At 44.3% G+C, this 15,155-nt stretch overlaps 1 long non-coding RNA gene across 1 annotated transcript in view; it reads right to left on the bottom strand.

Annotated features, from left to right (window-relative positions):
• Nucleotides 1-5,319: 5,319 nt before the first annotated feature.
• The window catches only part of LOC135971298 (uncharacterized), a 30,032-nt gene continuing 20,196 nt past the window's right edge, over nucleotides 5,320-15,155 (bottom strand). The window contains exons 2-3 of the long non-coding RNA XR_010587383.1: nucleotides 11,327-11,536; nucleotides 5,320-6,876 (exon numbers count right to left, since the gene is read on the bottom strand). This is a non-coding gene — a long non-coding RNA (uncharacterized lncRNA). The remainder of the gene's footprint in view (nucleotides 6,877-11,326; nucleotides 11,537-15,155) is intronic.

The following is a 15,155-nucleotide window of genomic DNA, read 5'->3' as shown; positions in this document are numbered from 1 at the left end:
GTTCAATGTCCTGCATGACTTTGAAGTCCCACCTGACATACATATAGGTGAAAAATCTATTTATATTTTTCTGAGACTAGAGCCTATGTTTACCATATAAACACAAAATATTTTTTGTATAATTCAATATATGCTGAATTATCCAATCATGAAATTGCAGTGGAAATTGGGGTAATATTTACTTTGTTTAATTTAAAATCTTCCCCAGGGTTAGTCACCATTTCCAAAAGTCACATCATGGTATTTGAGTCACCAATAGGACACACCTGAATAAAGCTGTCTTTGAAACTGTCACATTCATAATGATGATATATATATGTCTTATTTCATACATGCCAACACTAAAAAAAAAATGTCATCAATATTTGACTGAATGTTGTTTTACTTCTCCTAAATCCAGGTGCATTCACTATTGGAAGAGGAAATTTTCGAGGGCTTCTTCATGAGCCCTAGTTCCTTGCTACTAGAGGAGAGGTCCACAGACTAGTAGCATCTGCATTGACTGGGATCCTGATAGAAGGAAGAATCTCAGGCCCCACACAGATCCACTGAATATGAATCTGCATTTTAATAAGATCTCCAAATGAGTCATATGCACTTAAAAGTCTGAGAAGCTCTCTTCTAGGTTCCACAGTGCCGAGCATTGAAAAAAGTATTCTTTGATTATAATTTACTCTCCTTTTACTTCTCCTCTTTATTACAGTTAGGACATTACATTAAATTTTTAAATTATATGTAAAGTTGGGTTAGATTATTAATGAATTTTATCTAAAGAAAGTGATGGAAGTTGCCAGATCTATTTTAGTGAAAGAGAGTGCTGGGTCTGATAGGGCTGAGGATGCTGCTCCAGGATTGCTTAAATTCAATAGCTGGGTGTGAGGAACTGCAGAGCATCTAAACAAGAATAGAATACCAGAGTTAAATTTCTCCGGACTTGGCCATTTATAAACCCTAATGACCCCTACATCTATATTTCCAGCTACGAAATAACATGTCTTGCTCTCAGAGCGCACTAGACATATCCCTGCTTTCTAAATAAACATTGGCACAGAGTAAGTGTCCTGCTACCTCCCACGGGGTCAGGCTGCACTCACTTAATTATTCCGGAAATGTTTGTTGAACCCCTTCTACACGCAACGCAATATCACAGGGCTGTTAGTCATATAAAGACAAAGTCTGCCTTTGTGGAGCGTAGGACAGTCTAGAGGAGAGCCAAGATGCTCACAAACAAGTGGATAAAGAGTTAGAAAGTGGTAAGTGTTCTGAGAGAGGCACAGGTAATGTGAGTCACATGAGAGTGTGAGAAGGACAGAGATTACTTAGAGACCATGGAAAGGTCACCTAAAGTCAACTGAGCCTTCCGGGACTTCCAGGAAACCCATAGCTTCCCTCAGCAGCTCTCTGGCTCCCCATGCAGCTATTTCAACCTTTTCTACTCTCCCGAAACCTAGGTTGCTACCTCTGCCCCCTCAACCTCATCAGCTGACCTTGTTCCCTTATTCTCAAAGTAAACTAAATCACTGGGGGGAACCCTTTCCGATTCTCGTCACTACCTTCCTGCATCTTCACTGGCCCTGTTTCCTCCCCTCTTGTCATTGTGACAGGGCTCTCCCTACTCCTGTATAAGGCTCCTCTGCATCCCATCCCTCCTTTCTACCACCTCTTCAGACACCTCTCTGCTGTGTGTATCATTCTCTCCCTCCCCTGTAGTGTCAACATTGCCCTCTCTACTGGATCCTCCATATTAACTTTTAAACCTATTTTAGTGTCTCACAATATTATTATTATTATTATTATTATTATTATTATTATTATTATTATTATTATTTTGAGACAGAGTTGCACTCTGTCACCCAGGCTGGAGTACAGAGGTGTAATCTTGGTTCACTGCAACCTCCACCTCCTGGGTTCAAGCGATTCTCCTCCTCATCCTCCCGAGTAGCTGGGATTACAGGTGTGAGCCACCACACCGAGCTAATTTTTGTACTTTTAGTAGAGATGGGATTTCACCATATTGGCCAGGCTGCTCTCGAACTCCTGACCTCAGGTGATCCACCCACCTCAGCCTTCCAAAGTGCTGGGATTACAGGTGTGAGCCACCGTGCCCAGCCTTAGTGTCTCACAATATTATTTTTTAACCATCACCCAAACCCACCTTCCACTCAAGCTACTGGCCTCTCCTCTCCTGCATAACCAAACCATCAAAAATACAATGTGTCTGCACCCTTTATCTCCATGTCTCCAACTGCAACACACTCTTCAGCCCATTGCAACCAACTTCTGACCTCATCACTCTACAGAAGCCCCTGTCACCCATATCACCATCCACCTGCTTGTTACTAAAACCAACAAACTCTTCTCCATCCTCATCTCACACGAACTTGCAGCATCATTTGACACTGTCAGCCTGTCCCTTGAAAAAGCTTCTTCCCTTGGTTTCCATGACACCAAACCCTGCCTATCCTCCCTACCTCTGACCTTTCTCTCCTTCTCAGTCTTCTTATGGGTGTCTCGTTTCTGAAACCTGGTGTACCTTGGGGTTCAGTCCAAGGTCTTCCCCTCAATAAACACTCTCTGGACTTGGCCACTTATCTCCTTTAAGGACTCCTATATCTATCACTCAAGTCCAGTTTTCTCTCTTGGGCAGACTTTTAGACAACTCTATTTGTATGTTCCAAAAGTACCTAAAACTCATAATATTCAAAACTAAGTCATCATCTCCCTCCCCACCTGATCGTCATCCCTTGATCTCCACATCAGTGAATGGCAACACGATTCACTCATTTGCCCAGGTTAGAAACTGGGACATCATCCTTGCCTCTTCCCACATCTCCACATCAAATAAGTCACCCCTAAATCCATGCCTTACCCTGCAGCAAGTCACCTCATATGCCAGCGTGATCATTTCACCACTCTACTTAAAACCCACCCACAGCACCCTCATTGCCCTCAGGATAAAGTCCAACCACAGTGAATTTCTTCTAGCACTCTACTTCCTTTTCATTCATCCTCCAACCTCAGACTGCCTTGATCTTTCTGAAGTATCAATCTGGTCAAGTAACCCTTGCCCACTTGCTTCCACAAGCTCTGATGGGTCCCATTGCCAACAGGGCTGAACCAAACATCTTAGTGCATTAGGTTCTGTCAGAAGAAATATTAAGCATTCAGCATGGCTGGATTATTGCTCAGAATGTCTGTGGCATAGTGTCCTTCAAGGGTGGAAGAGAAGAGATGAGAGGTGCATGCAGCCAGGTCAGTGTATTGGGCCGTTCTTGTATTGCTATAAAGAATTACCTGAGGCTGGGTAAATTATAAAGAAACGAGGTTTAATTGGCTCACAGTTTTGCAGACAGCACAAGAAGCATGCTGCCAGCATCTGCTTCTGATGTGCTTCTGGTGAGGGCCTCAGGGAGCTTACAATCACGGTAGAAGGTGAAGGGGGAGCAGGTGTGTCATATGACAAGAGCAGGAGCAAGAGAGAGAAGAGGGAGATGTCACACACTTTTAAACAAGCAGATCTCATGAGAACTCACTATTGCAAGGACTGTGCTAAGCCATCCACAAGGGGTCTACCCCCATGATCCCATTACCTCCCACCAGGCCCCACCTCCAACATTAGGAGTCATATTTCAACATGAGATTTGGAAGGGACAAATGCCAAACCGTATCAATCAGGAAAGGCCTCGTCTGCAAAAATAAGACACACAACTCATCCTGAGAACAATGGAAAACACGTCTTGGCAAGGCTTTAAGCAGGTGTGGGGCTCTGTATAGCAGCCACTTTTGGTACTCCACATCCCCTGGCCTCAGCTCTCCTCTGGCTTCAGCCTCAGCTGTGATGGGCAGTTCCACTTGCTTGCAGGCTCTCCTTGACAGAGTCCAGCCACAGGCATGACCCACCTCAAGCTTAGACCAGCTACATTTCTGCTTTCTGCCTTGAGGACTTCTAAGGGCAAAAACAGTCAGAAATGTGCAAAACTCCTATGGAGAATTGTGCACACACACGTGTACACACACATGCATATGCACACACAATTCCCAACAGCTTCAGGATAAGAGAGTAGGAGGAGGCAAGACTGAGTTCAACAGCCTGGCTGACTGAGAAATTGCAGGTGCTGCTGACAGAAATAGTGAGGGCCCCACTGGAAGACAGAGGCAGCCTGGGGTAAGAAATTCCATGCATTGAAAAAAGAGTGGCAGGGAAGCACGTCATAGGAGAAGTGGAAATAGCTAGGGAAATTCAACCTACAGAAGAGGAAGCTTAGAGAGGACAAAGAGCTTTCTTCAAATACATGAATGTCTGTCAGGAAGTGAGTCCAGAAAAGGAAGGAGAGAGAAGGGTAAGAGCTAAGGGCAGAAATCACCAGCAGATGGATCGCAGCTCAGTCTGTGAATGTATTTTCTCATCCCTGCTGTGACTGTGAGGGAGTGTGCATCCCTACCCTAGGACTCCTCAAACAAGATGTTCAGGAGGTTGCAGATCAGATTCCAGATCCCAAAGGCAGGTCTAGCCAAGTGAGGTTATATCCATCTCAGAGAGTCTGGAGTTGTTCTCTAACTTCCATTTCCCTCCCTCTCATTCCTGACGCTCCTGCCTTCGCATGTGTTGTACAGCCTCATCCTGGGTTTTGCCTCGGGGCAACTCTGAACAAGACTGGGAAAGACGAGGCGCTGGCTCTACGTGCCCTGCACCCACTGCCCTCTCCAGGGATCTTTTCTCCTCCCCACCAGGAGCCCAGCACAGTCTTCACTCCCCATCCAGACCTGCCGCCAGCACTGCTGCAGTCCCAGGCTCTCTAACTCCCGCAAAACATATCTTTCGCGATCTCTGGGATTAGACACTGTAATACGCTGAGCTGTGCTCTTGACTTGAAGAAAAGTGACTCTATTTGCACACATGGAGACAGACCAAAGAGTCAGGTGCAACTAGTCAGATGGGACTTTTAGTACTCCCTCAACCACACCACACACACACTCACCTATTCCCCTAGGACACCCCTTACCCTAAAATCTCCACAGAGCTTTTCTGACAGTGGTTCTCAGATAAGGCAAAGACTGCTTACTCCTTTTGAGTTATACATTTTTTTTCCCCAACAATGTATCCCCTGTTGTCCTATTCCGGACAAAGGTGGACCTTTGACTCAAAACATTTGTTTAGAAGAGCAATATTCACTCATACACACAGACACATTTATGTAGAGAGAGATCGGTTTGTTTTGAAATCAAATTGGCAAATTCATGATCCAATCTTCTATAGGCAAAAGTGTTTCTTTGAACAAACTGTAAGCAAAGAGAAATTATTTCAGGTCCTTCATTCAATAAAAAAAATTTTTAACAACTACAGTGAACTAGGCACTAACAGGGACAAAGATAGAATTTCAAATGCATACTTTGTGCTTAGAATTGCATTGGCAAGAAGAGACGCTCAAATGTAGGAAGCCAAGTGACAATGCAGGCAGCAGGATAAGGTGACGGCTGTGTGGCTGGATAAACCCAGTGGCCCCTACAACCTAGGATGCCTCAGAATCCTTGGGGTGTGGAGCCATTAAAAATGCACAGTCCTGGGCTCTACCTAGGAGATCAAATTCACTAGGTCTCTGGTGAGTCCCAGAAATCTGCATTTTAAACAATTCGAATACAGGTGGTCCACAGACCACCTTTGATGAACACTGGTCCAGCCCCCAATTCTCTGTAGATGTCCAGAGGGAAAGGAAGCCCACTGGGCAGGCCCAGGAAGAGAGCTATTTTTGTGTTTAGACATGAAGAAGCTTACAAGGAATCCTTTTCATTCCTCTGCTGCACAATTGAGTGTTTTGAAGGAGAGCCAATACCTTGCCATTATCTGGAGAATGTGCAATTGGCACAAGGAATAAAAAGGGACGCATACAGCTGAGTCTAGAGCTGATGAAACCAGTTTATCTGAATCTGATTCCAGGGCTTTTTGATGCTGAAAGGTGGTGTTATGACTCACTGAAGCTTTCACATCTATTGTTTTTCTTTTCCTGGGTGGCTTTGCCAAAGACCTTATAGATATCATTATTTTCAGATTACTGTTATTACACACATTCTTCTTGAATAAAATGTTACCTTGTTTTTATCTCCATAGAGCAAAATCAAGTTTCAGTTGTTTTCTTATCTTCATATGTGGAACAATCCCAGCGGTTAAGTCTCAGATGGGAAGAAAAATTAACTAAAGCCTCGAGCAGAGATGTCCAAACTGAAGGCTGACTTAACGGTTTCCCCATGACCGAGTGGACAGGGTGGTACCCAGTTCCCTGGACACACGCCAAAAACTGGGCTTAAACTGCATCATGAGCAAATAAAGTTTGATTTAAAGAAAAGAGTTTCTGCAATTTAGCAAAAATGAATGATTGACGAGTAACACTATCCAGAAACTGACAGATTGTCAAACCCGCCTGCTACCCCTGGGTCATTTCAGTCGTGGAATTTCTGGCCCAGTGAGAGCAAAGTCATTGCTTTCTCCCTTGACGGATTTCTCTGTGGAGAGTTCAGAACAGAAAAGAGAAATATCTGCAAGCTTTCTGAAAGCCATGGGGAAGCTGTGGGATGGTGTGTCCAGTGCCTGCATTGGGCTCCATCTCTCTCCACAGCAGCTCTCATATGTATTTATGAAATGGCATGAAGCTCCCTGGTGGGTGGCACTTTATGGGTGACTTACTAGATAAAATTCAAAGGATATTTGATGGCCTGTAGCATTTTATTCAATTCATCAGCTTCTTCTCCTAACTCAGCATCTAGCCTTAAAAATAGACCGTTAGCAGAGGTTGAGCAAACACCTGCCTGTTTTGTTTTGGCCCAGAAGCCGCGCTTGTCTCAAACCAGCTGGTTCCATATGGGCTTCTGTGATAGGGTGACCTGCAAAATACAGGATTCCCAGTTAAACTTGAATTTCATTACAAAGAACAAATCATTTGCAATATAAGTATGCCCCATGCAGTGCTGGGGATAGACATGTACTAAAAATTTTACTCTGCTTTTTGGAAATTCAGATTTAACGGAGCATCTTGTGGTTTTATTTGCTAAATCAGGCAGGCCTATTCTGTCACAGTGTATAAGCACCACACCGCTCTTGGTTCTTATCCAGTGTCCAGACCTATACTAGGGCTTCTCAGAATGGGATTCCCATGAATTTGGGATGCCCTGAGAGATAGCGTTAGTAGTGGAAAAGTGGACCCTGCAAGGTGGAGGCCTCAAAACCAGTTATTTCTGCCGCTGCCCTACCCAAGGAGAGTGTAGATGGAAGTAAATACCTAAATGCCCGCATCAGGATGGGGCTGGTCCAACACAGGAATTATGACACATGGCCAGACCCAGAGGCTGCCCTCTGTTCTATGGCAAAAGGGTCCCAAAGTACAGCCCACTGCTTAGCCTGACTGCACTTCCTAAGTCTTTCTTAAAGACTGTGTGTCCCACTTTATCTGAGGGGCCAATCTGCTCAAGACATTTTTGAGCTGCCAGTCCTGAGCTGCGTGCTTAAGCCCCAAGAGCCAGCAGCCATCCACGGAGCCCCTGCACATGGCCGCTGGGAGTTTCCATCGGCCACGCCTTCTGACCTCAGTTCTGCACTCCCGTGCTCATTAGCTCCCTGCAGTCCCGGATGCTCTTGAATATTCCCTTGCTCACCCTTCTTCTCTTGCCTGGTACAACCTTGGTAGCCTCACCCCAGATCTGGACTGCTTGCCCTGGGTACCAGTTGGCTTTGTTCCCAGGCATTACTGCTGGGATTTGCTCTGGACTCTGAAATATGCCTCCTTGGCCAGCCCAACTCCCCAGATCCCACCAGCCTGCTCTGTCCAGAGAGATGAGAGATTCGAACTATTCAGTGTCCATCCATGCCATCTGCTGGGATCGTGAATTCTATACTCTGGTCACACATTGCATGAATAATGCTTCCCCCTTTTCCTCAAAAAGATCCTCAGACAAGTTCAACCCCCATGTGCTAGTAGTTCAGGATTCTGTGACTATCCTAAGTTTACACACCACTTGGCCTTGGCTGGCCAAGACATGATGGAGTGGGAGCCTAGCAAGACCCTTCAGAGATGGCGGCATCCAGACTCCTCTTCTCACAGCCCCCTCCAGCTCTGAGGGCAGAGGTGTCCCATCTAATGATCTGTCCTCCTCACACGACCTTCCCCTTACAGTTTTGGGGTCTCGTCTTTGGACCCTTTCTCACCCCGTTTTCCAAACACATCATCTCCGACTATATTAGGGATCCCCGGGGCAGCCGCACTATGCTTTGATAGAGGGATGAGGTAAAGTCATTTTCCACTTTATTAACCTGAAAAAGCATAAACCAACCAAGTTTAGGGGCCTGAAGCATATTCTAAACAGACAGTATCTCCTCCCTGACCCAGTTCTCTTACAGAATCATGGGAACCCGTCTCCTTGACTTAGCAGCGGCAGACAGGCTAGTGTTTCTCGGCATTGTTTTCTAGGGCTGAAGCTGCAGTTTTCCTGATTTGGCCCTTGCGTATTATTTAATTGTTTACTTGACATACAGGTTTGTCCCAGAGGGGGATGTTTAAAAAGTGGCATGGAGACCCTGGCTATAGACAGAAATGCAGCTTAACCTACCTTGGCTTCCTTCCTGCCAGACTCCTCCCAATTATGCTGCAGGCTTCTTTGCCCCGAGGGCAGTTTGCAGCTCCAGGGACTGGAACTGGCTTAAAAAAAAAATTCCTTCCTCTCTGTGCCCCATGTGAGGGAGCATTGTGTGCTCTCTAAATAATCAGCCTGGCTTTGTGTGACCTAACTGGACAGGGCCCTTTGAGAGATTTTTCAGTTGCAGAGAGAGCAGTCAGTGGCACCCTATGAATTCAGGAAGTTTCCAGACCAAGGAGAGAAGTCAGTGACAGCAAGATATTTTTTTTCTTTATGTTGTATTGTGAACTAATTCCTCTCTCCCACTGGTGTTTAGAGTAATTAGGTAAAAGTGCAACAGAAGAATCCAAATTTATATTTTGGATCTAATAAATAATAACATTTAATCAGATGCTCCCCATCCATTAACACCAAAATAACAAACAATTCCACGAATTATTTTAGGGTACTTACTATGTGCAAGGCAGTGTCATGAATCAAGGTAATTATTTCTTGCATTTACTGATTTCCTCCTGGGGATGCAGCACTAGCAAGAAGCTCACAGATTAGAAAGAAGTAGAAGGCCTCCAGCTGACAACCCACTTGGAAGAGAACATGGATCAGAATTGCCTGCCTCCACGGTGCCAAGCACAGAGCTGGGAATTCATAAGCAGAAATTACCTCATTCAATCATCTCAATAGCCCTGTGGGGAAGACAGTAGTTCTCCATTCTACAGATGTGGAAACTGAGATCCAAAGACTATGTATATAGCAGGCAGAATGATGCCTCCCCTCCTTCAAAAATTCTGAAGCCTGTGAATAGGTTACCTCAAATGCAAAAGGGGCTTTGGAGAGGTGACTAAAAGTCTTGCGGTAGGGAGGTTATTATCAACTATCTGGGTGGGTCCAGTGTAATTCCCATGGTCTTTAATAAGGGGTAGATAGGAAGGTAAGAGTGAGAATGACAGAGATGTAACAATGGAAACAGAAATTGGAATGATGTCAGGTCATGAGTCAAGGAATGTACGCACCCTCTAGAAGCTGGAAAAGGCAAGACAACAGATTCCTCCCCCTCTACCCCAAGCCTCCTGAAGATACCCTGCCCTGCTAACCCACTGTGAACTTCTGACCTCCAGAACCGTAAGGTATCTTGGTCCATTTTCTGCTGCTGTAACAGAATACCACACGCTAGGTAATTTATAAATAACAGAAGTGCATTTATCTCATGGATCTGGAGGCTGGGAAGTGCAAGATCAAGGGGCTACATCTAGTGAGAGCCTTCTTGCTGCGTCATAACATGCAGAAGGCATTACATGGCAAGAGAATATGCAAGAGACAGAGACAGAGGAAGGGAACCAGAACTTCATTCTTTTATGAGGAGCCCACTCCTGTGATAACTAACACACTCCTGTGATTAACAGCCTTGATCCGTTCATGAGGGCAGAGCCCTCATGACCTAATCACCTCCTATAAGACCATGTCTCAACATTGTTACAATGACAACTAAATTTCAACCTAAGTTTTGGAGGGGATATTAAACCGTAGTAGCTATACATTTGTGTTATTTTAAGCGACTGAGTTTGTGGTTGTTTGTTGCAACAGCAATAGAAACTAATACAGTACACCCCAATTGCATTTCACAATGGATTTGAGGTGGTCATAGAAGGTTGCTCCAGAGTGGTGGAGCCAGTCAGGGCTGCATGTTATCTAACTGGCCCCTAGAGTTCTGCAAGGCAGGGGCCCTAGAGCAGAATTCACTTCAAGTCAAGTCAATGTGCCCTTAAAATCTGTGTCCTTTCTTTTTTTCTGATCTGCTTCCTCAAGATAAAATTTAGGAGCAAAATGAGTGAAATACCAGAAGAGAAATATTCTGTAACATGACATGTTTAATGAATGAGTAAGGAGTTCAGGAAATGAGTGAGTTCTGAAAATGAGTTACTGGTGCATGCTAAAGTGATCTGGGAAGACTTGGTAGAGGCAGTACAGTATAATCTGGACCCTGCAGCATGGACAGATTGGAAGTAGCATTAGAGGGGAACAGAAGGCCTTGCAGCTGAGAGAATGACCTGATAGAAGAGATGCCCCTGGAAACAGAAAGGACAAACCAACCTTCCTAATGTATATCCCTGCCCACAGTTACCAAACAGATCGAGTCTCCCAGGTCACTGCTCCCTAGTCATTAGGAACAAAGCGTTTTTAGTTTTTCAAAGTCAACAAGCATACTCTTTGTCTCTGTAGCGGCCACTTTGATTCAGCATGTCCAAGTGAGGAAAATTTGGACTGGAATTCCAGACTTTAAACCTGGCCAGGAAATTTTGTCAAATACAAGGACAGTGACTTCAGAGATACACTTTTAAACCACCTTTACTTTATAAGTAAATTGTAAGAGGGGCAGCATCTGATTAAAAATGGCTCTAAGGCAGAGGATTCAGCCTCTCTATGCCTGTGTTCTGCTGTCACCTGCAACATAACATTGAGCACACTCTGTTACATCTGCTGTGAAATGAGAAATTGGACTTAAAATTCTCTCCATCACTTCAGATGCTTTGGGCCATGAGGCAACAGAAACCCTGATTCAAACTGGTTTAAACATTTAGGAAATGTCCTATCCTGTGTAACAGAAAGTTGAGCAGCAGGGAAGCTTAGGGGTTGACTGATTGGGGGGCTCAATAATGCCATCAAGAACCTGGGTTCTTTCTAGCTTTCTCTCTCTCTCTCGCCATACCTGGGTATCAGCTTCATCCTCGTGCTGGTAGTGAGACTGCTGTTGCATCTCCAGGCGTCACATTCAGACACAAAGCATCCAGAAGAAAAGGAGGGAGGCTCCTCAGAAGATGTCCCTTCACATAGTATTGGCCATAATTGAGTCACATGTGCCAAAATCTGAACAAATCACTGGAAAGGCGACCCTCAAGAGGTGGTGTTTCAGCCTCTCCTGGAAGTACAAAAGAGGAAGAAAACAAAACAAAATCACAATTCTGTGTGGAAGGAAAATTGGGAGAATTGCTGCTAGACAGAAAATGCATAGTGACCTCTATTCTCTCAAAGGTATTTCCAGCTCTAAAAATTTCATATATTGAAAAGCATTTGGTTGCCTAACATGGTTTAAACCCAGACCACCAATTCACATGCCTACATATAACCAAGCACTGTACTATGCACCCAAGATACAACAGTGAGCAAGAGGCATGGAGCTTCATGCAGCCACCAGACTAAGGGATCCTGACCACACCACAACTATAACCATCAGTTTCATTCTAACACCTGATTTTCAGCAGTGGCCCCGGATGAGGCCTCATGGTATTGGTGATGTAGACAAATGAGAGAAAATAGTTGCTGTTAATTTAAACAAGTTGCATTTAAAACATTGACCAGTCAACATCCCTGTCTACCCTCGGACAATCTAAAGAACTCTAGTGGTGTTACACAGTAAGAAGTGGGGTAGTAGGTGGTGTGTTACATTTTCTTAAAAGAAAATTCAAATTGGCTACTAGAGTTTTTGACCTCACAATGACCATTGACCATGGGTAGACTATGTCTTTTTGAACTCATTTCCAGAGTACTTGAATGAGGAATGACATTTTTCCCCCTAGTGTAGACCTGGTCCCTAGAGTTATTTCCTATGGCTACAATGACTATTCCAAGGAATGGAGAGAATAGAGATGGATGGATGTTTGATGGGAAATTCTACACTTCTCATGAGTCTTTTTCTGTAGGGTTCTGTATGTTTGCTCAATTGCAATTACCTGTGTCTTTCTTCTGTGGCTGGATTAGTAACTATTCAATTCATCCAAAGAATAGAACAGTGTCACTAAAATGATTGTTCTTCTCCCAACAGGATACTTAGGTTTTGACTGAGTAATCAAACTCCGTAAGAAATTTCACCTACATATTTATTATACCAAGTGACAGGAACAGGAGATGTATTTTGTTATATATTATAACCAGCTAGAAGAGTAGACCACAAAAACTTCCATAAACATGGAAGTCACACCTGCCCATGTCCCTAGGTACATGTGGTGATAAATTTCTGTCCCCATTTCACAACCAGGTTTACCAGATGACCATGCGAATAAGAAGCATATAAAGCAATAAGCATACTTGAGTGAAAGAATAAAGCATTTTTAAAGTTAACAATTTTTCTACTGAATCATTGCTGTCAATTGTTGAACTATGGGTAGGGAGGGTGGTCTGTTCTTGTTATAAGGCTGGGATTTGCCATACAAAAGTGGGCCTAGACAGCACAGTGAAGTGAATTCTATAATTTCTGCAATTACAATTAAAATCGCTGTTCCCCCTCATCAAGCTTCTAAGCAGGTCTCCTCACAGAAGTTATCCTGCCTCATTTGAGGTCCATTTCTGTTTCCCACCCTTGGTGGAGCTGCTAATAAACAGTGAAATGGCCAAACCAAAGAGAGAAAAGAGAGAAGAACCAAAGGCCAGAATCATCTACAAGTTGAATAACTTGTTCTTGAAAAACAGTGGTTTAACAGTAACCAAATGAGAGTATGTGCCTGATTTGTCCATTCTCTTTCAGGCTGTCATTTCAGGTCCTGGCTTTATCCTACCTCACAGGCCATGTTATCGAAATAGAAAAGCCACATTAATTTGGTGGAGGCTTCTTATATGATGTCCTTAAAATCACATATAGCAGTGACTTTTCTTTACAGCATCTTTCACCTTCTTGCGTGAGGGTTTTCCTTGGGTGGAGGGCTCTCGAAAGTACTTTGCATTTCATTCTCCCAGGATCTCTGCTCTGACTCTTGATGCATTAGTCACAGTTCCAAGAGGGAACAGGGTAAATGACTTCACAGACAAACCCCAAACCTAAACAGACGGTTCCTTTACCCCAAGAAAATGCAAGGACTTGTAGATCTCCTATGGTCATGGGATTTTGCCTGAACGTTAAGGGATACCAGAATCAGCAGGCTGGGATTCAGGCCTGGGAGCCAGGCATCATGGGCTTTCTGCTCATTTCAGCTCCAGGCCAATTGACTGTGTGGTCTTCCAGCCAAGCATTTGCCCAGGATATGCTAAAACGACAAATGCCTGAGAAAACCGTAGGCAGGCTGACCCCATTCTCCAAGTGTGGCCTTGAACTACCAAATACATCAATTCACCAGAGGACTTGTTAAAAACACAGATTCCTGGAGCCTGCCCCTGGAACGCATTGGGGAATGTTATGCTCACTGAAGTATGAGGACCACTTCTAGACTCTTCCTACTCAAAGTGTGGTCCTGACACCAGCAACATCACCATCACCTATATATTTAGAAGATTCTATATATTTAGAAGGTTCTAAAATATATAGAATCTCAGGCCCTGCCCCAGACCTATGGAATCAGAACCTGCACTTTAACATGGTCCCCAGACAATTCCTTGAAGTATGAGAAACATTTTGCTAGCATGGTTTGGCCCTGTAACCTAGTTCTTACCAGCTGGGAAGTCAGATGCAGCTGGGAAGAGCAATGCAACAGGAAGCTTCTTCTCAACCCTAATCGGCATATTAGGATTCTCTAAGGAGCTTTTCACAATACTGACGTCAAGGCCCTACTAAAGGCTAATTTAATCCAACCTCCTGGATTAAGAGCTCATCTAATTCCAATGTGCAGCCATAATTGAGAACCACTGTTCTATAGGAGCAAAACTCAGAATCAAAGCTTAAAGCCCTTGATACTGACTACCCAGCCAAGTCCCACTCCCCTAAAAAGCAACCCAGCGTTTGCTTGAAGGGATTCCTAAAATATTTGCCCTTTTCTAAGAAGAGGCAGCATCGGCCTTTTGAATGGCTACTCATTGTCCATGCTTCATAAAAATATGCTGGGCCTCCACTCCCCGGGAGCCCGAGGGCAGCGTTCCCATTTCTGTTCCCTTTGTTAACCAAGTCCCAGCTCTGGGCTTCCTCGGGATGGGAAATGGCTCCTTCTGAGGCAGTGTTTCTCTTTGCTTTTTCTGCCCCTGGAATTTGTGATTCTGGACAAGGCATATGCCTTCTCACCATGTCATTTTCCTCATTTGCAGAGGGAAAACACAGTGTCCATTGATTCCTTTGGTTAAGCTGACTGCTGCCCCTGGCTCACATCCAGTGACTATTTCCCTTTGCAGCAATCCTCAGCTGGGGGCGAGCCAGGAGGGAGATGGCTGTCCACTTAAAGCACAAGCCCCGAGTGCTCTCCGTCCTGTGAGCTCTCCAAATGCCAGCTTGCTCAGCTGATTCACTTTGACACAGGCAGGTTCATCAGAAAGACTTGGAACAGGTTGGAGAACAGAAATGCCACTGGATTCCTTTGAATTGTGTGCCTCTACTTTAAGTCCAGGCTCCAGTAGATCCAGGGTCTAGGACTATAAGCCTTTCTTTTCACAGGAAACCCTCCTAATTGGTATAATAAACTTTCTGGGACTCAAAATAGAACTACGGCACAGGGAAGTATCACCTTTGTGTGTCTAATTGTTGATAATGTCTGTGTTTTTTAATCTCTCTATATCACTCGCTGTTGCAGTCATTCTCCATTTCTCTTTACCCGCTGCTACTAATATTGAATGCTTTGCTATGC

Source organism: Macaca fascicularis, chromosome 6, assembly GCF_037993035.2.
Source record: "Macaca fascicularis isolate 582-1 chromosome 6, T2T-MFA8v1.1".
NCBI lineage: Eukaryota > Metazoa > Chordata > Mammalia > Primates > Cercopithecidae > Macaca > Macaca fascicularis.
This window is presented reverse-complemented; position numbering and strand designations above follow the sequence as displayed.